At 38.9% G+C, this 26962-nt stretch overlaps 1 protein-coding gene across 4 annotated transcripts in view; it reads right to left on the reverse strand.

The window, feature by feature from the left end:
* The window catches only part of MEI4 (meiotic double-stranded break formation protein 4), a 235948-nt gene extending 218604 nt beyond the window's left edge, over positions 1-17344 (reverse strand). For 3 of the 4 annotated variants that reach the window (XR_003521454.2, XM_027602393.2, XM_027602391.2), the window contains exon 1: positions 16846-16998. The gene's annotated coding sequence lies outside the window, so the exon portion shown is untranslated. Of the gene's footprint in view, positions 1-16845; positions 16999-17148 lie in introns of those variants that run through there. The other variant, XM_027602392.2, reaches the window with a different exon arrangement.
* Between the last annotated feature and the right edge of the window lie 9618 nt (positions 17345-26962).

Here is a 26962-nt window from a genome sequence, read left to right on the forward strand (position 1 = left end):
AGTAAAAAATGAATGAACTAGAGCTATATACCATCAAAATGGATGAATTTCATAAGTAAAAGAAAAAAGCAAACATTAAAAATGCATATAATTAGATATAATTAATATAAACAATACTATATATTGCTTAGAAATCTAACCCTAACCATGAGAGATGATGGACTCTGAAAAACAAACTGAGGGTTCTAGAGGGGAGGGGGGTAGGGGGATGGGTTAGCCTGGTGATGGGTATTGAGGAGGGCACGTTCTGCATGGAGCACTGGGTGTTATGAACAAACAATGAATCATGGAACACTGCACCAAAAACTAATGATGTAATATATGGTGATTAACATAACAATAAAAAATTAAAAAAATAAAAAATAAAAAATAAAAAAAAATAAAAAAAAAAAAAAAGAAATATAACTATGTAGAAAAAGTACAAAGAAATGCATTGGGGGATACATTTCACATTTAGCATTATAATTACTTCTGCAGAGGAAGGAGCAGGTAAAATCAGAAAGAGGAAGTGTTTCTTCTGTCTTGCAAAAATCTAGTTTTTTAAGCTGGAAGTTGAGTACATGGATATTTGCTGGATTATTCTTTATTCCTTTTTGTGTATCTTAAGATGTTATAGCATATATGTATTTTAGACTTGATTTTCTGTTGGGATGACTGAATGATCTTGGAGTGATTTTAAAACAAGGGCCCAAAGATAAGATTTGCGGGCACCTGGGTGGCTCAGTTGTTAAGCATCTGCCTTCGGCTCAGGTCATGATCTCAGGGTCCTGGGATCAAGCCCTGCTTTGGGCTCCCTGCTCAGCGGGAAGCCTGCTTCTCCCTCTCTCTCTGCCTGCCACACTGCCTACTTGTGCTCTCTCTCTGTGTCAAATAAATAAATAAAATCTTTAAAAAAAAAAAGATGAGATTTGAATAAAGAATTCATGTAGTTAATACAGTCAGGCCAACACAACTACTAAAGGAAATATTTACTGTGGGTGTGACCCCGAAATGTGGAAAGCTGTCTTCATACAGCCTTGTTCTCTCTCTTGCAGAACACTTCCAGTTCTTCCTAAACACCTCTCTGAACTCTATTTCTCCCACGTCTTTACAGAAAACAGCATGAATGAGCAGATATTAAGACATCACTAATACTAAGATGACATTAGCTTATTATCTCCTTGCACATTTTAGGAGGGATAAGCAATAAATGATACCCATTTTCGGAAGTGAATTGCGACATCAAAAGTACAGCTGACCGCTGAACACCATGGGTTTGAGCTGCACGGGTCCACTCAGACACAGATTTTTTATAGCACAGGACTGTAAGTGTATTTTCTCTTTCTTCTGATTTTCTTAATAACATTTTCTTTTCTCTAGCTTACTTTAAGAATACAGCATGTAATATATAACATACAAAATACATGTTAATTGACTATGTTACCAGTAAGGCTTCTAGTCAACAGTAGGCCATTAGTTAAGTTTTGGGGGAGTCAAAAGTTATACTCAAACTTTCAACTGTGTGGCAAGATCAGTGCCCCCAGCTCCATGTTGTTCAAGGGTCAACCATACACACATATTAGAACTATTTGTTTAAAGGGTCCCAGAAGCCCTTTATTTAAGATAAACAAGGCTAGAAATCTATGAGGGTGCGTTCATAAAATTCTGATAGAACTTGAACACTAAAGGATACAACGTATTGTGGCAAAAAGCTTATATCTCACTTAAGGCATAAGTCGAAGTCTACTTCTTCCAGAGAGCCTTCCCTAAAAACCATTTCAGCCCATAGTGATTTTCCCTTTTCTCAACAATTGGCGTACATGTCACCGGAACCACTGATGCTGGTTCTTAATCAGTTACCGGCTGCTTTTGTCTTTCCTTTCTAGTAGGATTAGGTTCCTTGGAGCTCAAGGGCTATGTCACCTTCCCTTTTTTTACTTCTCCAACAACCTCCCCCACCCAAGAGGGTCTGAATAAGTAGGTAGATCCTCAGTTGAATTGGGCAGCAGAAGAACTAAGACTTCAGAATGGAGGGACTGCAAGCTGAATCCAGCTCTGTCCTTTGCCAGCTGAATGACAAAGTAATTTCTGCATCTCACTTTATCCATAAAACGAAAAATATGTTAGTAACATTTTCATAAGACTGTTTTAAAGACTAAAGTAAAACACGGTTGTAAAGCATATAAGATAGTTCCTGGCATATGGTAAGCACAAGCACTCAAGGATTGTTATTTTTATCACTACTAGTACCAGTACTACTATTACAGCTATGCTATCCCACTACAATTTATTTGGAAGGAAGAAATGAGTCTTGAAACCACATAATTCCTAATTTTGTGCCTTCCTACCCAATTTTATTAGTTTAACCATTCCATTGATCAATGTCCTCCTTGACACCCAATTAGTAAGCTTGAATCCAAATGCAGTTCTGGTATAACTAGAAAAACAATTAGTCAATTCTGTGCCCAAAATGTTCATTTCCCTAGACAAGGGTAATTGTTTACTTAACAAAAGCTTTTATCATGATTGCTGTTACTAATTAAAAGTTCACATTGGCCTTGTACCTGTGATGCCTCTAGGGAAATTATTTTGTTTAATTCCATATATTTTGTAAAATCATAAAGACATTTTCATACATTTACCACAAATACAGATTCTTCTAAAATATATCCCCCTTCCCATTTAAAACACGGGATATAAATAAAAAATTCATTCATTTGGTCATTATTCTCCCATGCCAAGTATACTTGCAATGTTTTGGTATTTAGCAATGATAGATTTATAGTATTCTGTGAAAGCTCCTTTGTGATTAAAATACACTTTAGAGCAAATTGAAAATAAGTTTAAATAAGAAGCTCTGGGATTTTTCAGGCATTCTTACCAAACATGATTCTGCAGATTTAAATTCAGAAGAGTTTGACAAAGCACTAACTGCTGACAGCATTATTTGATCTGAGTAGACATGCAAATGTTCAACAATAAGAAAGCATGTCAATAATTCACAGATCTAGAGTCAACTCTCCAGGGTAAGGAAAGAGTATCTTTTTTTTTTCCCTACATCTATCCCAAGACACTATTCTTCTGTGAGGAAATTCTTCCCTCTTCAGCCTGCCAGTAGACACATCACCTGTTACAATCAGACGTTTGGCTGACTTCAGTTGTTTCAGTCCATTAAGACCAGGCAACCAGTGAGCTCCACACGCAAGTCACTAAACCACAGAAGATGGCAATCAGTCTGGAAATTTGGCACTCCTTGCAACCCCAGTAATCTTAATCCCACAACCTACTTCAAATAGATGACTGAGGTTTTCCTAACCCAACCCTGAGAACTCTGTCTGGGCAGGTAACATGTTTCCTAGACTCTGTTCAAGCTGGGAGTCAAGCTGAGATCTCAGCACCCCTCTGGCCCTACTTACTTTCCTATTTGTAGGGCCTAAACACATCTGCATTTCTGCCTACTTTGTCCTGTCAATTCCCCTTCATCCACTAACTCAAAAAACCCATATTAACACAGAAACAGCCAACTATCTAGGTAGGACTGATGCCTTTGAGACAAAGGTCTTGTGGTTGTAAGATACACTATCAATCAGAAATCAGGATGGTGAATAGCTAGTGAGCAAAGAAACAGGAAATTCAGTGAGTTGTTGTTACTTTAAAATGAAAATGTATATGCATTTACCCACCAAACTGTGACTCTGAGTCATTAGAAATAGAAGACAGTGATAAACTACATTTTTTTTTCATTTTCAGTAACATTTCTCAATTTGAAAATTCTAATATTTCACTCCAGGAATCCAGTCAGATAATTGTTCTGTCAGAAAATACCCTTGTAGCACATGGAAATTAACTGACACATTAATTTATGAAATTGAAACACTAAAAGAACAATTCACAAATGTACCAGCTATACTTTTCTTCTGTTAAAGAGGAAAACTGGGAAGCATCTCATTGTGCTTTTTGAGGGTCAGACCACATCAGAGACATAAACATGATCGTAATTCATGCATTTATTCAGTAAGTATTTTTTGGTGACCTGCTATGTCCAGAGAATATAGCAGTGACAGAAATAGATGAGTTCTTGAGCTCACATTGCTTACATTCTGGTGGGAAGAGCCACAACATAATTAAGTAAAATACATGTATGTCAAACTGTGATAAACACAGCTGAGAGAACTAATGCAGGGAAGATGGAGAGAGAAGGTAAATGGTTGGCTGCAACTGTAAATACAGCGGTCAAGAAGGGCCTCAATCAGCAGCTGACTTTTGAGCAAAGCTGCCAAGGGAGGTGAGGGAGCAAGTCATGTTGACATGGAAGAACACAGAAGAGCAGGCCAAAGAGAGGGCAGCTGACAGGCGTGAGGCAAGGGCTGTGGACAGAGCACCTTGCCAGCACCATCCTCCTTGACCCCCATATTAATGCTGTACAGTAGGGTAATTATTATTCCTGTGTTACAAATGAGGGTCTACAGCTCAGCTCAGCTCTTGCCACTTGCCCCGTGTCACCCAGTTAGCAGTAGTGCTGATACCTTAACCTAGGTGTTACATCTCAGTCCACAAGTCTTTCCAGTGCACCGATTGCCACATTGCTGTGTCCAATTCTGTGTACTGCAACTTGCCAGCAACAACCGATTAAACAGGATTGTCAGAAAGCGTGATTGTGAGGGCAAGGGCTCTGGAGACTGCCCACCGAACTGTTGAAGAAGCAGACTCCAGGCACATAGCATCTGAAAGACTGCTAGACCAAAGAGGGAAGGGAGGAGTTCAATAATCCTCCAGAAGGCAGAACTAGGACTAATACATGGAAATTACAGGGAGACAAGTTTCCAATAAATAGATGAAAAAGATCTCCAGTGCAGGAGCTGTCCAACAAAGGAATGCGCTGTCCTGTGAAGTTATGAAACTCCAATTACTGGAGTTACTCAAGCAGAGGCTGAATGGCCATCTTTCTGAGATGAAGACAGATTTCAAAACTGATGTGAAAGCTACGTGGACTGACTGGCCTTACCTAATTCTGAGTCCGTGTACACAAGCAGTGGGCAGTGCAGGGAAAAGTTCCAGCTGTGAAATCAGACAGCTTCGCTAAAATCCAGTCTCCACCACTTAGAAACTCTGTGCACTTAACCTCTGGCAAGTCTCAATTTGCTTATCTAAAAGGAGGCAAGGGGTGCCTAGGTGGCTCAGTCGGTTAAGCGACTGCCTTCAGCTCAGGTCATGATCCCAGGGTCCTGGGATTGAGTCCCGCATCGGGCTCCCGGCTCAGTGGGGAGCCTGCTTCTCCCTCTGACCCTCCCCCCTCTCATGCTGTTTCTCTCTCTTTCAAATAAATAAATAAATAAATAAAATCTTTAAAAATAAATAAATAAAAGGAAGCAAATAGGGATGCCTGGGTGGCTCAGTCAGTTAAGTGTCCACCTTCGGCTCAGGTCATGATCCCAGGGTCCTGGGATAGAGCCCCACATCTGGCTCCTTGCTCAGCGGGGAGCCTGCTTCTCCCTCACCCTCTGCCCCTCCCCCTCTCTGACAAATAAATAAATAAAATTTTAAAAAAATAAAAGGAGGCAAATAATAGAAGCTGCTTCATAGGGGTTATTGAGAGAATTCAATGAGATAATCCATGTAAAGTACTGAACACCGTGCCGGGCACAGAGTAAAAGCCCAATGACATTTAGCTTATACAGGTATGTGTACTGGAGACCCTGCATAGAAAATGTATACATATAAGATGTGTACAAATTTCTCCATCTCTACCTTTACTCTCACTCACTCAGTGGCAAGAAGAGTTCAATGGCCAAAGCTGAATTGTAACAGCATAGTAAATTACAACATGATGATACTAACAATAATAGTAATAATAAACACTTAAACAGTCAGCTTCTTAGACTAATAATTTCATATTATGTCTCTATTAATAGGAGATATACAGAAAAGTTCATCTTTTAAACATTTGATACACCAATTTAAAACTAATGAAAGAAAAATCAACATTTTCTTAATTGAAACAACTATTAAAAATTTAGAATCTTTCAGCATGAGAAAGAATACCTAACAATCTGCACCTGTATTCAATGTGTGTGTATATGCAAGTATTCAAGTGTACACCACACACACATTTACATAGGCTTTCTATGTGAAAATTAAGGAGTTAAACTAGGAAGCTCATGGTTACTTTTAAATTACTTCTTAATGAGCAAAAGTATTCCAGATATTTCTTATCTGGGCCAAGTGTTTTATGCACATATGTCTGTATTAATAGAAAATGAAGGAAAAATAACCATAGAATCTGGAGATGCTTCTAGATGGTAGAGAGTGAGTTATGATTTTAGATTAATTTGCCATCACTCTTCTGTCCTTCTGGATAAACTGACATTTATCATTGAGAAAATATTCAAGAATGGACCTCAATGATAAAAGGAAGCCTCCACTTTAGAAAAAACTTGGGTGATGTCACTATATTTTATTTCTGGGTACTCACGCTGTTAGAACGTCATAGTAAGACATATACAAAAAAGGAAAAAGTACTTTCAATAACAGTATTTGCACGATGCAACAGTACATATATCTATACAGAGATAGATATAGATTCATATCCATTGTCATATTTGATCCTCCCAATAAGCCTGTGACATAACCGCTATTATTCCTGCTTTATCAACATGCAAACAGGCTCAGGGAGTAACTTGCTCAAAATTACATGGTAAGAAATGAAGATAAAATTTGACTCTAAAACTTATCATCTTTCTATACTGTCTGCAGACACATTAAATTAGCATATTTTGACACAGATAATCTATTTTAATAGATTTCAAGTATAACAAAATTTATTTCATACCAAAACTGTGTTGAACATGTGTCACAGACTCCCAAGAGCTTGGTATCAGAAGAAATGATCCAGTCTGTCATCCAATAAGAGAATCAGGAGTTCAACCCAGTCTCCATGGACATTACAGTATTAAAACCTGGAATACCTAATCCTCAGTTCTTAGAAATTCCTTCCAGATACTCTATAACTTCTGCTTATGAATCCCAGTCCACCTTTGAAAGCAAAACAGTATAAAGCCCACTTTCCTGAATCACCCTCCAAGGATCTGAAGCAAGCAAAAGGCTATAAAGTCCCCTATACCCATCCTAACATCATAATATTGAGCCTCTTTTTAGTCTGACAGCTTCCTTTGATTATTCTCTGTCTGGTTAAAGTCCCTTTTCAGTGAGACCCAGCACTTAACCTCCAATTTGGTGATGAACATAATCAGTCACAACATTTGAACTTTTTTCTTAACGCACCCAAAATAGTATTAAGTTGTTGAACGGTCAGTCTCCAGGACGGTTCAAATGGACATAATGAATACACAATTAAAAATCTATTCTTTTTCAAAACTGCTTTTAAGCTAGATCTCTAGTCATACAACTGATTTGTTGAGAACCAGAAACACTGTTACCCTCTAGCTTTACTTTTCTCCACTGCCAGTGGGCAATCTAGCCACAGAGGACTCTTGTGGCTTTCCAAAGCACATGCTGCCATGATGGTGGGCCTTTGTCTATGACCTTCACTCTCTTAGAGAAACACCCTTCCCCCATCCCTGCCTGCAGACTCTCCACTCACCCTTCAAGGCCCAGTCCAACTGCCCCTGTCCAAAATCCTCTAGGCTTCCTGCTCCTTCCTTCCCCACCCTGGCTCTGTTAACGGCACTCTCATCTACATTTCCACAGCATTCTGGAAATGTTCTCACCACAAGGTTGTATCAACAGTCATGTGGGGGCCTCTCTCCCCTACCTGACAGCAAGTGAGCTCATCGGCGGCATGGACTGTGCCTTCATCTCTTATTATTGCTAGCTTTGGGCTCAGTGGGAACGATTAAGCCACACTGTACACAAACGACTACAATAAAGAATTGGAAGTGAAAGACTTCACAGAAAGGGGAAATGAATGCCAGCTAAGGGGTCGCAGGAAGCTGCATGAAGAAGTTAGTACCTAAGGGAAGATAGGAGAAGTTAAGGAGATTTAGCAAGGTGGAAACGAGGGCCTGCTTGGTTATACAGGCAAAGGGAAGAGCATCAGCAGGGATGAGGAAAGTCATGCACCTGGCTAGAGTACAGAGCCTCAAAGGAAAACATAAATATCTCTTGGACACCTCTGCATACTGGACACCATGCATTCACTTTACATCCAGTACCTCATTAAATACCCCATTTTATTATTTCATTTAATAATTCTGCGATGTACAATTTAGTATCACTGTTCAGAGCTAGGGACATTAATGTTCAGAGAGGGCAGCTTTCTCAAGGATATCCAGTTCACAAGTGGTAAAACTGTATTTTTTTAATATTCGTCTTTCTGCACGCATTCTTTCTACAGTATGGTTTCTGGGCTTGGGAGTAGGAATTAAGTGTAACCAGGACAGGAGGAGGCCTCTTGAACTTCCCTGTGGTCACTTTGTGCCTCCCTCAATGCCCATCCCAGCTTGTCACCACAGCAACACTCGCACGCGCACAACATACATGCAGGCGTAACAACTCCAAAAGCACTGTTAGATAAGGGATTTTTTTCCTCCAAAGACCGCCCAGGGAGACAGGAAAGAGTAATAGGCCTATCAGTCAACCCTAAAAATCCCCATCAAACCTCATTTCAAATATATCTTGACCAGGCAAGAATAGCACAGAGGCTAGGAGAGCAGGTTCAGGAGCCAAGCTTCCTAGCTCTGCGCCTTACTAGCTGAGTGACTTTAGGACAGGTTGCTCGACCTCTCTGTGCCTCAGTTTGCTCATCTGTAAAAAGGGAATCAAGATAGTACTTAATGTAGGGGCGCCTGGGTGGCTCAGTCGTTAAGCATTTGCCTTCGGCTCAGGTCATGATCCCAGGGTCCTGGGATCGAGCCCCGCATCGGGCTCCCTGGTTGGCGGGAAGCCTGCTTCTCCCTCTCCCACTCACCCTGCTTGTGTTCCCTCTCTCACTGTGTCTCTCTCTGTCAAATAAATAAATAAAATCTTTAAAAAAAAAAAAAGATAGTACTTAATGTATAAAGTTACTGAGGAGGAGAGATTAGCTAAGGCACATGACCCCTATGAACTCTACCAGGTACACCGTAAATACTCAATGCAATGCTTGGTCTACTTGAGACTAGTATGTGGCCATGATTCAATCCCAGACCCACTGTTTGCCAAGCCTGTAATTTCACGGGTCTGACTATCAATCTATAAAAGCTCAGAGAAGAGACACATGTGGGCTAACGTGACCGGGGGAGGAAGGACCTCTGGAGCAAGCCTGGGAGATCTGAAGGATGCACAGAATTCAGAGAAGCAAAGGGAGCAAAGCACTTCAGATGGAGTGAACAGTACGAGCAGACAGCAGATAATGACAAGCAAATTTGTGGGAGAAGACATAGAACTCCTCGACTAAAAAAAATAAGGTATTTTAGGGGCGCCTGGGTGGCTCAGATGGCTAAGCGTCTGTCTTCGGCTCAGGTCATGATCTCAGGGTCCTGGGATCGAGCCCCGCATCAGGCTCCCTGCTCAGTGGGGAGCCTGCCTCTCCCTCTCCCTCTGCCTCTCCCTTGCTCATGCGCTCTCTCTGTCAAATAGATAAATACAATCTTAAAAAAAAAAAGAAGAAGGTATTTTAGGGAATAAAGGGAAATAATATAAGATAGGGAAGCTGAGATCTTGAGAGTCAGTCAGAAGTGCCGACTGCACAGATGGAAATAGCTGTGGTCTTCTGAGTGGATAGGTGAAATGATCCCAGTGGGGTCTTAGGAAGAAGACCGTCCTGGGTAGGACGGGGCTCAGGACTACCTGCACCACACACTGAAGAGGGGCCGGGAGGAGAACAAGGCCAGGAACGCTGCAAGTGAGCACACGGAGGACGAGGGGCTCTGAAAGGTATCTGTGGAACGGCACAGCTTGCTGCCGGACTGGAGAGGGAGAGACAGTGAGGGAAGACTCCAATACGATTCCAATATTAGGCTGGTGAAGAATGGGGCCTAGTCAGAAATACGTACCAAACTGGCTTGGAAAGTACAAATGCACAAAATAATGCTGATGACACATTTACTCAGACCACATGACCTCTTCTTCTGAAGGTGTTTCTTTAATTCTAGACTGAATCTCAGCTTTTTATTAATGAGTGATGGAGATGAGGTAAGCACATTAATAATTAAAGAAGCCAGCTTCCGGCTATGTACTTTGAATCACAGTGCCTTTGTCAGTGATTTTACACAGGAGTCATATTTTTGGAATATACTGGGAAACTGGTCATTAGTCTATTATTTACCATCAGCAATCTAGTATGAAATGTACTGCAGGGTCTCTGAGCTGAAATGGTTCCTTCACTTCCAATCCACAGTTAGGCTATAGTTACCTGCATGCATGAAGGATTTAGAATATACAATTTTGGTTCTAGGAAATTGATTTTGATGAAGAGAGCTTATGGGAAATATATGTAATTTTTAAAATCTACTCATTATATATCCAAAATAATGCTTAATAATTATCAAATAAATGGATGATGGACAGTGGATGATTTTTTTAATTAAAAGACAAAACAGTCTTTATAAAAATGGATTATTTAGGAGTCAGATTTATAAGAGAAATAATTTTTTTAGGAAGCAGCAACTTCTTGAGAACTACGTAAGTGTTTTGTTCCCTGTTATAAAATGGCAGACTGGTCATGATCAATTTATATTCTGCCAACAAACATTCGCCACCACTTACTGGTTGTGCCAGGCATTCGAGATAAGTATGCCCCTTTCCTCAGGAGCTTCTCTTCTATTGGAGGCAGAAAAATAAGAAAATAAATAAAATACAAGCTAATACATGAATAATAGAACTTTAGACAAAGTACACAAGCAGATCAGAAGAGAAAGTAGCTTTCTCCTACCATTGTTCCAAAAGATAAAAAGAAGTGGATCATAAACAATCAGCTATTGTAAAACCCATTTGAAGAATTTGAAAAGAATCACAAGTATGTTCTGTTTTTTAATCCTGTAAGAAACAGTCATGAAAACAGAAGGAAGGCATGGGAAAAGGAGCAATCAGTAAGCAGCCTCTGAAATATATTTCCCAACAATTATATTAAAGATTAAGAAAGCCACATCTCTCTAACAATCAACATTACTTTTTAATGGATTGTTTTCATTTTTCTATTCATCCAGATTAAACCAAAGCACACATTAAATACAAGAGGATTTATTTTCCTGAGTTCTGCCAATGGTGAAAACAATCTAATCAAAAATGAAATGAGGAATGAGCTCACTGAATAAATCAGAAGGAAGAATTAAAGAAGCTGACCAATATTTTAGAGGCTTGTTAAAAAAATAAATTGGACTTATCATTATAAAAATTGACTTACATGTCGGATATACTTAAGAACCTACTTCATAACATTTCCTTAAAGTTAGATTATTAACCAAAAAATATTGCATTTCAATATATTTTCTGACATTTCCCAAATGCAAGATATAGTAATGGGCATAAGTGAGAGTGAATGTCCAGAAAAAAAAAAGGAACAAAATGCTAAAGAATCTGTGAGTCTGCTGATATATGCTTTTCAGATTTGAAACCTAAATAAAAAGTTCAGCGAAATACTTTAAATCGTGCCCCCTGAAGTAATTAAAGGATGATCAGTGTACTTTTGACATTTGAAGAAAAGCAAAAGAAAATTGGATAGTACACATAGCCCTCTAAAGATCTACAATTTGTAAATTACTTTACTCCCTTGATAGACAGCCTTTAAATATAGATAAACTCAGTAACGGGAAAAAACTAAGTTGCTGTCAAAGACAGCTGTGCGTACGACATGTTAACACTGAAATCAGCAGGGGTGGGAAGTACAGAGTGGAGTCAGATCACGTTCCCTCTTATAGCTGCAAAGCAAGGAAAGAGGACCTACTGATCCTTCTTCTATTCATTGGAAGTAGCAAGCCTTCCAGGGAAAGTTATCATGCTCATGCTTAACTGAGCATGATCAGACAACACATGGAAAAAGAGATTCTGTTCTAGGCACCCTGCTTGTAAACAGAGATGGTAAAGGAACTCAAAAACCTGCTGTCTGAAGAAGAGAGGAATGAAACGTAAATTGTACGTATTCCATGAAATCCCACGGAACAAGACAAGGGCAGTGGATAGAAGTTATGTAAACATATTCTATCAGTCCGATGTGTCTTAAGATGTGTGAGAGAACATTAGGAGTAATGAATTCCCTGTTGTGGAAGGTGTTCAGGTACAATGAGCTCTGATAAGGTTGGGACAGAATGTACCCAAACTCGGAAGAGAAAAGTTAAATGGATCACCTTCCAGGACCACTTTTACCCTGAGATCCTCTGACTATAAGAAATAGAAGCCACAGTCACTGACTTGGGGGACTTAAAAGTCATTCAGTGACATACAATAGGTGCCTTTGAAAAAGTGGTGGGAATACCACATCCACCAGGGTCCAGGCAGAAAGCTAAGGGCACTACAATTTAGGTAATATGAGGAGAGTTTAATAAAGAGACTGTTTCTAAAAGTGTGGGCAATTTAAGGGGATAACACAATGTCCTGGGGCCAGCAATAACAGAAAGAGGCAAGGCCATCCTTCAATTTCCCTAGACCTTAAAAGGATGAGAGGAGGAAGCAGTTACCAGACCTGAGAGAGAGAGAGCACAGCAGGGAGAGGGCCACCTGACAGGAGCTGTGACTTTTCATCCTACAGGATCACTGTTAGGACTGGGAGGGAGGGAGCAGGGGCTGGTATGAGCCTGCAGGACGGAGGAGTGGAGAAATCTGAAAGACCAAAGGAGAATCTCTAGCATAAATACTAGCAAGGCACACAAAACAGGGCAAACAAGGAAAGCCCTAGCCTGGGTAAGAGGTTGGAATATATTCTTTCTCAGGTCCCTTCCAAAGGGTGTAGTATGCATTTTTATTGGCAGAGACTCATAGATCTGTTCTTTACTATCATTGTGTATCACTGGCTCTTTTTCATTCTTCAAGCATCCCCTTGGATTTGTTCTCTGAACTAAGCACTCAACTGCAACATATATGCTGTACCCAAAATTGTAGTACCACAGAATACATGTTATAGAGCCTGAAAATCTTAATACGGAACCATCTACCCAGACGTAGGCAATTTTACTTCAGATAGCCTTGCTACTCATTCTTTTATTCAACAGCTAAGTTCAATTATCTCCTACCTGTCAGGCACTGTGCTAGACACAGGGACACAACAGTCAACAAGACAAGTCCATCGCTGCCTTCACGGAGCGCTGAGCTGAGCGCTGAGCTATCAATCACTCTAATCTCTAACACCCCTCGCCAGTAAAAGAATCTCACAAGTGCTATAGATCAGAGGTTGACAAACGATGGCCCACGGGCCAAATCTGGGGGGGGGGGGAGGCTCGCTTGTATAAACCACATTTTATTAAAACAGCTACGGCCATTCTCTTATGTATCGTCTACTGCTGCTCGAGTGCTACAGCTTCAGAGCTGTGTCGTTGCCACAGAAACAGCACGGCCTTGAAAAGTCTGAAACATTTACTATCTGGCCCGGTACAGAAAAAGTTTGCCAACAGTTGCTCTAAATAAAACCTAATGCTTTAAGGACGCAGATGTAAGCACACATATTGTAGCTCATAAAACATCTCTGAATACCGTACAAACCAAATCATGAGGGGGTTGGCTTCCTGCAGGGCTATATTTCTGCTAAGTTTTGTTTTTGTTGTTTATTTTTCTTCTTTCATTGTGAAGAAAGGTATCACGTGGCTCATGTCTTCTATCGACACATTGCCTTACATTATATCTAGGCTTTTGATTGATCAGAGTTTTTCCACATCATAGGAGGACCATTTTTACAAAAGATCCTTTTCTCTGAATAACACTGAACAAATTTTGACAGGGGTGACTTGAGGCTCTCTTTTAAACTGAACAATAAAATTGACTGTAAAAGCACTTAGCTAACATTCAAATGCTGTATAAATGCAATATCATAGCAGCAACAGTACCTTCACTTCCCTACAGACAGAAACATGAGTGGGTACTTTTTCCCCAATCACTTGTCCCAGAGAACATTACAATTTTAAATGAAAGAAAACAAAATCTAGCTTTCACTGGCTGTTACCAAAAATTCCTAATAAGAAGTGACAGGATCTGTGCTGGTTGTGGTTCCTCCAAAGGATGTTAAGAGGTTAAGTCAGGGGTGGCTGTGGCTGACCATCGCTTTGCCATTCCCAAAACCCTTTTCTTTCCCTAACGGTAATCAATGTAGCAGAAATAAAATTAAAGGGACCCTTAGCTCATATTTAGTCACTACGATGCGGCAAAAACCGGATTGAGAAAGATCCTTGCAAAGTCTTGGTTCCCAAAAGTTCTGCCACCCAACCAATCCACTGATAAAATACACATCTAGTGCTTGAGAGAGGGGAGACTGAGTCCAACAGTGAACAGAGAACCAAGAATGAGATGGTAACAGAGAGGCAGCATGGGGGAAGGCAACAAGAGAGATCTCTTAATACCAGCTTAGCCATTCTATCCTTGAAAATGCCTTCCTTAGACCATTGTCAACTCCCTCTAATACATATGCTTTTAACATCCCATATTCTTGTTTCACATCAGTTACCACAACTGCAACTGGATGATTCCTTCTTTAATTAGTTGTTTGATGTCTGTGTCCCTCAGTGACAAACAAGCTCCACTGAGCTCATTATCTGTCTGCTCAGAGCAGGAATCCCTACAGCTAACACATGAAGAGTACTGAAAAAATATCAGGTGACCGACCTAATGAATGAATGGATAGGTAAGCAAGCTGGATCCTACCTACTCTGCAAGCATACAAGAAAGTTCTAGCCAACATTTTCCTGTACTTATATAGCATACACAATATTCTAAGAATACGCACTAATTGCATACCAACACTTATCTTCTCTACCAACCATCTCTCTGCTCTTAACAATCTCTTCTTCTGTACTTTTATCTCTCAACATACAACCATGCTCAGGTTGCTCGCAGCTTTAAAAAAGAAAAGAAAAAAAAAAAAAAACCTCTCTAATCCCCCACTCAACCTAGCTGTTCTTACCAAGGTCACAAATGACATCATAATTGCCAAACCTTATGTCTATTTGCAAATCCTCATTCTATTTCTCTGAAGCATCAGACCACTAATATGACCCTCATGGCCACTCCTCTATTCTTAAAACACTTTGCTCTCTGACTTCAGGGCACTACTCCCCAATTATCCTTCTATACAATTCCCTGTCAATTCTATAACTGAATCTAAAGATGTGTCTAATTTTTCCTCAAACCATTAATACCTCTTGTCTTTATTACCGCATCAACCTTCTGACTGATCTTTTCACTCCTTCCAATCCATTCTTCACAGTGCAGTCATACACTTCCCTCAATAAAGCTCCAAAATGACCAGGCCTAATTTAACTGGCTCTATTAAAGTGTGACTCTTGACCTTCAACTTCAAGTATTTTTTCAAGTAGTTTAATGTATATGTGACATACACATGTCCTGTGAAAGAACTAAAATATTCTCTTTGATCTTCACCACCATATCCACTGGACTCCTAACATCTTTATATATGCTAAAACATATTTAAGATAGCATTCTCTAAGCTTTAACAAAGCCTCCAAAATACTGGTTTGGGAAAGCTGGTTCCAAATACTGGTATTCCCTCCATCATTCATGAAAAAAACGTCAACCAGATTATACATGTTCCAAATTACACATGCTCTTTATCGCACTTGATCCAAAACCCTTCTAAAGCAGTAAATCTTCCAAAATAAAAACAAGTAGAATAGTGGATAGCAAATCACAAATCTTCGCCAAGCAACTGAATCTCATTGCAGCCACATGATACACTGTAAATTCTCTGGATTTTAAATAGGAAAAAGGCAATACAAACAAGCCTAAGAAAGTGATCAGTGTGTGTGTAATTAATTTGACAAACACATTGCTATTGAAAAACAGATCATGAAGAGTCCATGTTATTACGTTTTTTCGACATTATAAACATTTTATGAATATTAAACAACAGTACATTTCTTTATAATCTATGGATCCTGATGGAATTCAAGTGCAAAAACGTTTCCACAATTCCAGACTATGAAGCTACTTGAAGCCTTTCATAATTCAGTCCAAGCTACTTCTCCCGTCTTATTTCCTGCCACTTCAAACACTCTAGACACACTGAAACACTCTGTTTTCTCCATGCATGCCTGGCTTCTTGCCTTTATTCTTACTACCCCTTCATCTGTAATGAATTCCCAACTTCTTCCCCTATTTTCCAAATATCTGGTACTTAGCCCACCTCCACGAAGCTTCTCTGTCCCACAGCATTTTGTCTGATCCTTACTAACGCAATTTTACCCTTCCCTCTGAATGTTTCTTGGGCACTTATATATCCATCCCTAGCACAAGCCTGTGAGCTCCTTGAGTGAGGAAGTCATGTGTGTCCCATCTTCGACACCTACAGCACTTTATACAGTCCCTCCAATACAGCAGGTGATCATTTAAAGATCTACTCAATGAATGGATTTGCCAACCCCACCAATGGTTTCAAAAACGCAGGTCCCGCCTTCTCCTTGAAGCCTCAGGCACCATTTTGGTAGTCAAGCTAGGATTAAACATGCTCACAGGCGTGGAACACACCACAGACACCCACAGATTTCTGCGCCAGTGCTCGGGTGACCCCAAAAGCTCCAGTGCAGGTGAGATCCGCGTAATTAGGTGAAGGGAAACCCCAACAGTGTGCGGACCCAGACACGGAGGTGCGAGTGGCATGAACGTAGATCCAACCCCCGGGCTACCGGAAAGGAAAACGGCCAGGCGACCTGGGCAGAGGGCGCGGCCCGCGAGGCTGGACAAGGGAGGCGTGCGGGGCGCTTCCCCACCTACCTTCGGGGCTCCTGCAGAGGAGGGAGGGCGCCCTCCGCGGGGAGCCAGTGCAGGCGGGGAGGGAAGCGCTGGGGCTGAGGCCGGGGAAGCCAGAGCGCCTGCCCAGGCGGCCAGGCGCCCGACCGCAAGCCTGGAAAGCTGCCCCGCTCGCCCTGCGTTCTACCCTCGGGGAAGTGGGCGGGGGCGGGGCCAGAGACCACAAGCCCCAGAAGGCCCCGCGGCCCGCTCGGCCGGTCGCCCTGTTGGCCGCCGGATCCGCAGAGCGGGCTCGGGACCCCGGGGAGCGAATGGGTGTGCACTCACCCCGAGCTGGGTCGGCCCGGCGTCGCCCAGTTCTTCTAGGAGGACTCCGCGAAGGAAAAGGAAACGCCCCGTCGCTTTCCGCAGGAGTGCGCCCCCTCGGGTTTGCCAGCGGGAAAGTGAAATCGAGGCCTTATGAAGAAGAAATCCTCGAAGTGACTCGTTGTGGAAAGAGATGCATTGATTCCATTGGGGGAGGGGAGAACTGAGAAAAGATGAGTTCTAAAACAATTGTTCTTTTTCCAAAGGTGAAATTAAATTTCCATGTCTTACAAGAAATTATGATTATTATAGAGTGGATTTGCTCACTTTTTACCTTTCACGTTGTGTTTTTAATCTGTATTCTTAAGTCATTTATGCCTTGCCTCATTCTAAAATTCTGTCATATTTTAGAATCCCAACTGGATTCTAAGCATCCTGAGGACACATTCTTTGTAGTCCTCTTTAGTATTACACACAGTGTGTGGTAGCTATCGGGTAGAAGTTTCAACAGACATTTATAGAATCAATTATCGATCATTTCTACGTGGAGGTCTGTTCAGTTTATTTTACTAAATGTATGAACCTTCTTTATTAAAACATCCATTTGCATGCAATCAGTTATTGTACATTTCTCTAGAGCATCACTGCTTTAACCGTCTGCCCGTTAGAAAGAGTCAATGATTTTAAGTCTATTGTAATTCTTTTAATATATCAGTCTTCATTAATCCTGCAGAGGTAAATTTCAGGTAAGCCCAGACTGAATTATCTTGAACTCCAAATTAATGAACACTAGATTAATGGTTTAATGTATTTGTAGTTCTTATTTGAGAAATGTAAAATCCAGTCATAGTACATCTATCACAGAGATAATCAAGAGTCAAATAGGGGAAATGTTACAAAGTTGCCTTGTGTACTGCATGTGTGAAATGCGCTTCAATTCCACTCATTCATTCATTATGCAAATTGGATTGAACTCCTATCTTGGGCCAGGTATTGAGTGAGGCGTGATTATTGCCCTTTACAAGTGTAGTCTGGTAATTAAAACAAATGGGTAAACAAACTATCAAAATATGGTGCAATCACTGAAATCCTATTGGAAAACTGCAGTCAGTTTTAACAAACAATGTATCCTTTCTCATTAAGCCGTACATAGATATTTATTAACCTGAGTATATTTACAATTTTCTTTGAGCTTCTGAAGATGGAATGGTTATGGATTTTATAAAATTGTATAATAGAAAATAACTTTCATGAAAATTGTACAAGTTTTCATACTCGTTTTTGTGTTACTCATCCCTAGTGGGAATATACAATAAGTAACCAGTACATCTTTGTTGAATAAAGAAATTAATGGGTTCCCAATATCTTAAAACATTTAGTTTGTGCCTTTTGAAACTACTTTTCTAAAAATGTTGTGATTCAGCTATGTGTGCCATGGCACAAACAACTTTTCTAAAAGAGTTTAGAAAGAAGGGTAAGGTGAAAATGTGCAAAGATGCACCTAAGCTCTCATCTCTTCCTTTTGTTTGCTTTATGTAATTGCAGAATATTTGAAGGGGGCTTGAATAAAGAGGCAGGACAGACTATCTTAAAAAAAAAAATGTTTCATGTAACAGTTTTTTTTTCAATAAAGCAAATTCATTAAATGCCAATCCATATATAGCAGAGGAAATATTATGGTAACTATGTAGAAATGTTTAGGATCCATATAAAAACATAAAATAAAATGGTTTACCTCTGTGCAAAATATAAAACCTTAGATGGAGAATACGAAATTATTATTAGCTAGTTTAACGTCAACCTAAAATAAGTAAAATGGATAAAGTGAATGCAAAAATTGTAATCAAGAGGGGTGCCTGGTTGGCATAGTCAGTTGAGCCACAAACTCTTGGTTTCAGTTCAGGTAGTGATCTCGGGTCCTGAGATCCAGCCCTGAATCAGGCTCCACACTCAGTGCAGAATCTGCTCGTTTCTCTCTCCCTCTCCCTCTGCCACTCTCCCCCATGCTCACTCGCTCTCTCTCTCTAAAATAAATGAATGTATGGTGATTAACATAACATAATAATAAGAAAATAAATAAATAAAAAATAAAAATAAAAACAAGAAAGTTCTAAAATTTTTTTTAATAAATAAATAAAATAAATGAATAAATCCTTAAAAATGTAATCAGGAAACAATATTAATTTTAAACAGCTACTCTAATCATAAGGAGCAAAATACCTGAAAATTTCAAAAAGAATATAAAGTATATTTTTAAAAAACCTATTGTTAGAAAAGTAATTTGCATTATTTTATAATATAAGATTATGGAAATGGTAGTAAGTCTTTCTATCAAGAAACAGAAACTTCAATAATCCCTAGGCCAGCACCCATTTACACAGGAGAAAATTATTAGCTCTGTGTTCAATTCAGTAGTTCAAGAAACATTTATCATGTTAGGTACCAAGTATAAAAAAGTCCTTGTCCTCAATGATCTTGCTGTCTAGTAAGGGAGCCAAATTTTACCATTAAGATAATACAACTAGCAAACTGAACATCCCCAATATGCCAGGTAATCATGGGCTACCTCATTGAATTAATCTTCACAAAATCCTTATGGGCCAGGTACTGTTTTTAACCCTTATTTTACAATGAGGAAACTAAAATTTAAATTGGTTATTCATCCAAGGACATTCAGCTTGTACATGGGGTAGCTAGGACTCCTACAACACCCTGTCTTACTCCAAAGTGAGTGAACTTAATCCTTCCACTCTAGCTCAGCCAGGAAGCCAGCTAGGTCCCTCTTTAGCTGCTGCCTTTAATTCTAGTCCTTATTTGGAGTGTTCCATCCACTAATGTCTTAACATCCTCATTGGTGTCTGGGACAGCTAATTGTACAAGTCTTTTGTGTCTTTTAACCATTCATCAGACTTTTTGGAGCCAGGTCTCTGGGTTAGACTTCTACCTGATAACTTTAACACCTGCTTTAATTTCATATCTGTACTTGTCACCACTCACTATTCTATGGCCCATATTTTTCTCAAATTGATCGAATACCCTAACATAATTTTCAGCAGATTATGATCTCATGGTCGTTAGAATTAACATTATACTACAGAATCCTGCCTATCATTATCATCAATAATTCAAGTACTATTAACATAAAATTAGTAATCTATACCATTATTTATATAATTATTAGCATAGTCCAGATAACATGTTACAGCGTTTCCTAGCCTTTGTCAAAATGGTTGGTACGTGCTTTAAGAAGAGCATAATCCATAAAAGTTTCCAAGTGTTTAAAACCATTAAATTATATCAAATTCATGAAAAAAAATAAAGAGTATATGTTTTTAAAGTACTTAATTTTGTATTTTAAAGTCTATAATTATAGAAAAGTGGAAAGATTAAGAATATGGCTGAGGAAAAGAAGCTTTTACAACTATGCATTACATCTCTTTAACATACCTAAAATCACATACTGTAAAAATAATTACTCCCCAAATTAAAATATGTTACTTTACTTTAATACTTGTATTCAGGAAGAATTTAAAAAGTATTTTACAGGAAATTTATATTTTGAATTTACAGGGAATGTTAGGCTTTTACCTCCCAAAAATCTATGTGTAAAGAGAATAATTCTTTTTCATATGAATATTGATTCCAATTTATGTGATTGTAAACTCAGTTTTTAGCATTTTTTGTTTTCTCAGAGCAGTACATTAGTGCATTTCAGTGTTTTTTTTTTTATTGAAAGGGTTCACACAATTCACATCTGAATTGATTAAAGATATAAAAAACAAATTAGACTAATCTACCAGAATTATAAACACCACAGAAAGTATTTTAGGTCTATTAGGGAAAAAATGATGCTTTATGAAAATATGAGGTGAAAAAGAAGCTTGGGCTAATCCTGGAAATCATTTAGGCATGTTACCAAGTTGGAAAACGGGCTTTTCTTAAAAGCCTTCTGTGGAAATGAAAGAAAGCTTTCAGAAGCGCAGACTGCTCTGTTACGCTGGATTTACTGTGATTTACTGAAAGACTAGATGACACAGGCTAGCAAAGAAAGCTAAGGCAAAATAGGTGCTATGAAAAAGATGCACACTTAAAGCATTAATTTTAAATGAACAAAATATAAGAATTAGGCAGAAGTATTCAAAATTGATGCTGGTAAGTCCAACCATTAAAAATGTAAAGGTGATTTAATGGGAAAAATTTTAAGTGACAATATTTTGGTCTTATTTAATAATACAAATATTAATCTGTGTAAAATGGTTCAGATAAAATATTAAAGAAAGGAACATTAAGATTATTTGAAAAAAAGAAAAAGTTACGTTCTGGGGGATAAAAAAGCAGAGTAGTGGCAAATCTTCTAGAGGAAGAGTGTGAAACTGACTACATAAATACTACAGTAAGATATATAAACTGTCTAAGGAGTCAAGAAGATAGGTATTAAAAACACTGAGAAAAAGCCCATATCTTATATTGTTTTATCTAGCAATACATCTGTTTTATCCTCAGTGGAGATGAATTTGTCTTTTTTTTTTTTCTTTTTACATTGATAGAAGACCTACAGTGTCGTGATTATGAGCATGGGCGCTCTGAACTGAGATTGCCTGGTTTGGTGCACTAGTTTGCCTCTTGGTAGCAAGTGACCCAAGGTAAATTTGCTTCGCTTTTAAGATCCCAATTTCTTAATCTATAAAATGGAGATGATGATAATTGTATTATATTAAATGATATAATTCTTACACAGGCCCTCAGTTCCTAGCACACTAGCACACACTGTTTTAAATAAATATTAGCTATTATTATCACTTCAATTACTACCTTCCTTGCATAGTGATTTTTTTAGCAGTTCCAAATATAAAAATAGATGACTGTAATTCATATGCAGTGTTTTCTCAGCTAATTAGCAAATGAGTCTACAGATAATTGCTATCCTTAAGAAAATCCTCAATTCCTCTTATCCTCATTAACAAGAATTCATAAGTAAATTTGGATCTCCCAAAGGAACACAATTTTTCTGGTAAAGTTTTCCCAACCACTTGCCTATGCATTGTGCCTCCAGAGTCACATAGAAAACCATTGCCTTTGAGCACATCTCCTCCAAATGAGGTTTATTATAGAATGGTGCAGTAAAAATTGAAAAAATATCACAACCACCCCAAATGACCTTATTTCTTGTGTCCTCAAAATATAAATTTTAAAGACCTCTATTAAGATTATCTAAAATCCAGGTTTAATTCAGAGAGAAGTTTGGATAACGAGCAGTATCAAGTTTTTTATTTGACATATAGCCCAAGAGAAGAGGAAGAAAAGAATCTACACAGTTATTATGTGTTGACAAATTATACATATTATTTTCTGCTTCATTGTTAAGTATTTATCTGGGTACAAACTTCAACCGAGGCTGTTAGCTGTAAATCTGAAATATGAATACAATCACAAGTAACAACAATAGCTATTGTTTATTGATGCCTTACTCTTTGCTAAGGATCTCACATACCTCTTCTCAATAACTCTATGAAAGAGGTATTCTTATTTTATTTGCCCTCCATTAACAAATCACAGAAGTTAAGTAACATACCCAAAGTCACCTAGGCATTTTAAGTAGCAAAACCAAGGGTCCAACCCATTTCTGACACCCCTTTACTTCTCTGAGTTCTGGCTTTGGGTTTATTTTCTCCAGTGGAAGCAAATGCTCCTCCACCTCCCTCACCCCCAACAAACACACAGGCACACACCGCACACATACACACTGACACACACATTCACACCCTGAGATTGGGTGACTTTTGAAACTAACAGTACCCTAAAACTGTATCCCTATATATTCTAGTAGTTGGACCATATTCATTTATATACCTTCTTCTAAACGATCTTATGTAAAGACTTATTCATTTGATTCTAGTGGTATGGCTTTATTATAGTGGAAGGAATTTGCATCACAAATGGCAACAGATGTTATCTTCATTTACATTATTCAAAGCAATAAACATATGTTATTCTGGTTGCTAATTTGGAGCCAGAAACACGCAGTTTCTACTTTCACTGTTGAGGAGTCTGTGATATCCTGGAAAAGACATTGGATTTAGAGTCAGAGCACCTGGGATTCAATCTATATTCTGCCATTTATTGCACTGTGACCCAGGGAAAATCACTTTACATCTCTGTAAAATAAAGGATTCGGGCAAGATGACCTCAGAAATTTCTCTCTGCCCTGAAATTCTAATTGCACCTCAGACCATATTACTAATTTTCAATCTGCTTCAAATTTCTGAAGTTGTCTCTTTATCCTTGTGCATAGCTTCTATATTTCCCACTATTTTTCTAGGAAAAAAAAAGTTTCTACATTCCCTGTTTTAAAAAGATAAGTCACATATGACCTTATTACAAGAAAAATTGATATATATAATGTAAAATGTGAATAGAATTTAAGAATTAATGAATTACTGATCTTGAAGTATTCTGGTATATTGCTTCTAAGAATCAGGCTGCCTCTTTCCATAGTTTGGCTATTGTGGACATTGCTGCTATAAACATTGGGGTGCACATACCCCTTTGGATCACTACATTTGTATCCTTGGGGTAAATACCCAGTAGTGCAATTGCTAGATCATACGGTAACTTTATTTTCAACTTTTTGAGGAACCTCCATACTGTTTTCCAGAGTGGCTACACCAGCTTGCATTGATGTCCATCAACAGATGAATGGATAAAGAAGATGTGGTGTGTTGTATATATATATATAACACACACACATACACACACACAAATGGAATACTATGCAGCCATCAAAAGGAACAAAATCTTGCCATTTGCAATGACATGGATAGAACTAGAGGGTATTGGGGCACCTGGGTGGCTCAGTTGTTAAGTGTCTACCTTCAGCTCAGGTCATGATCCCAGGGTCCTGGGATCGAGCCCCACATTGGGTTCCCTGCTCTGTGGGAGGCCTGCTTCTCCCTCTCCCATTCCCCCTGCTTGTGTTCCCTCTCTATGTCTCTCTCTCTGTCAAATAAATAAATAAAATCTTAAAAAAAAAAAGAACTAGAGGGTATTATGCTAAGTGAAACAAGTCAATCAGAGAAAGACATGTATCATATGATTTCACTGATATGAGGAATTCTTAATTTCAGGAAACAAACTGAGGGTTGCTGGAGTGGTGGGGGGTGGGAGGGATGGGGTGGCTGGGTGATAGACATTGGGGAGGGTATGTGCAATGGTGAGCACTGTGAATTGTGTAAGACTGATGAATCACAGACCTGTACCTCTGAAATAAACAATACATTATATGTTAAAAAAAAAAGAAGAAGACGAAGAAGATAGTAGGAAGGGAAAAATGAAGGAGGGAAATCGGAGGGGGAGACAAACCATGAGAGACTATGGACTCTGAGAAACAAACTGAGGGTTCTAGAGGGGAGGGGGTGGGGGGATGGGTTAGCCTGGTGATGCGTATTAAAGAAGGCATGTATTGAATGGAGCACTGGGTGTTATACGCAAACAATGAATCATGGAACACTACATCAAAAACTAATGATGTAATGTATGGTGATTAACATAGCATAATAAAATAAAATTTAAAAAAAAATCAGGCTGCCTTAGTTGTTCCTGGAATATATAACATAAAACTGTTGTGCCATGGGGCCTCAGAGAGACTGAAAACCCTGTATTCAGTTCTTGGTGACCCACACCGGAAAACTGAACACCTATGAGGTGCCATGCAAAACAATAGGCAAACAATGAAGAAATTGCCATTGGGGAACTCACAGTCTCTTGGGGAACACAGTTAACAAGCACCACAGTGTAGCATGTGTTTAGTGGGGCCAACACTAGGTGCCATGGGAAGCATGGGAATGGACACCAAGCTCAGTTGCGGGGAGGGAGTTATGAGTGGCTTTTTAGAAGCGACAATGTCAAAAGTGAATTCTGATAAGACAAGTAAAGTTATGCCAAGGGACGATAAACAGGGGGGAAAGTGGGAGAAAATACGCAGTCCCAGATCCTAGGCCTCGTGGATCTGGTGTACCTGATTTTGTATCAAAGTGTATCTACCGGTAATTTTAAATTGCTATCTCTTTGAAACAAACCAAAAAAGTTCTAACACTTCCCAATTCATATCCCTGATATATGTTATTAAAATAAACTGAGCTATGCTGGTAGATTAATAACATCTGAATGTTCATTTTCTTACCTACTAGTTAGTTCCCTGCTAGAAAAGTTGTCTCCAATTATTTATTGTGAAAAGATCTTTGGGCACTTGTATGCTCATTAGAAATTATAGTATTCTTATTTATTCTAATTCTTACCTGTCCTTTCAAGATGTTCTCCTTAGGCTGAAAATCAGTAGTTTTTGTTCATGAATAATAATTCATTTTAAGGGTTAAAACTGAAGGTCTGATACTGTATCTTGAGATAACTAAAGCTCTTTGTCTTTAATGATTTTACTATTTGATGATCTTTTAGAAATGCTACCCTATTGAGGATTGCTTTTTATACTATCTAACGCCTTCTCCAGATAAACAAATTTTAAACATCCCAGCTGGAGGTGAGTGTTTGCCTTCATGGTAAACTCATCAGAAGCTTATTGTCTTCATCCTTTTCTGCTGTTGTTTTTATTTACTTTTTATTTTTTTTAAGATTTTATTTATTCATTTGAGACACAGAGATAGAGAGAGAGAGAGAGCATGAGCAGGGGGAAAGGCAGAGGGAGAGGAAGAAGCAGGCTCCCCGCTGAGCCAGGAGCCCGATGTGAGGCTCGATCCCAGGACCCTGAGATCATGACCTGAGCCAAAGGCAGATGCTTAACCGACTGAGCCATCCAGACATCCCCTGCTCTTGCTTTTAAATCCATCCTCAAGCAAATCCTCTCCTTTTGTTTGTTTTTCGGTTTGATAGGGCCTATTAATGGAACAGATGCAGCGACAATGTGAAAATGTATTTGAAAAAGCTAAAACTTCATTTACAAATTGTTCCTGTCCTAACCCTTCATAGAGTTACTAAGTCTCCATGCATTATTAAAAGACGTCCACGATGATCTTTTCCAGTTTTGAGTGGCATGGTGAATTGGCCTTGGCTGTAAGCCCTGTGCACAGCTTTACCTTCAGCATCTCTATAGAGGAGAGGAATAAGAAACAGGAAAATGTTCATTGAAATATTTATGCATGTGTTTTAGACTTAAGGAGTAAGAATATTCTGGGAAACTCCTTTTAAAATCAAATCTGTGCAAGTATTAATATTTTAATGTGTTGCTCCAAATAGGTGTTCTTTTCTTTTAAAAACATCTAATTTCCATTTGAAATATTTTGATGAGGTAAATGTAGTGAGTCCTGATAAAAAGTAAAGAAGTCACTTCGGTTTTTTATAAACAATAATAAGAAATAGCAGTGGAGGTTGAAGAAGCTGGTAAGCTGTGATATTAAGAACTAGTTTATTCTTTTGTGGATTATATTAACTCTTGTCCAGATGTCTTTAGAATATGAGTAATAAGACAGACATGCTTTGTAAGAATGTTAAGGAAAGTATAGAAAACCCTGTTTGAAATCCAAGCCTGTTTTTAAGGTTGAGGCACGTATATCTTCCACCCAATTAATTACTCACTGCCTGCCCCCCCCAAGTGAGTTAGAGTTTCAGAGGTACTGAAGTCTTCAGCATTGTAGTAAACCTGCAAATTCTAGTTAGACAACTTCAACACAAATGCCTGTTTTGCCACTCACTGGCTATGCTGGCTTGGAAAACTTAACCTCTGCAAGTCTTTTCATATCTATAAAATGAAGTGCTAATAGGGTTATTGTGAAAGTTATGAGAATAATTCACTTGAAGCATATAGCAAAGGGCCTGGCACACAGAA

This window comes from Zalophus californianus, chromosome 7, assembly GCF_009762305.2.
Source record: "Zalophus californianus isolate mZalCal1 chromosome 7, mZalCal1.pri.v2, whole genome shotgun sequence".
Lineage (NCBI taxonomy): Eukaryota > Metazoa > Chordata > Mammalia > Carnivora > Otariidae > Zalophus > Zalophus californianus.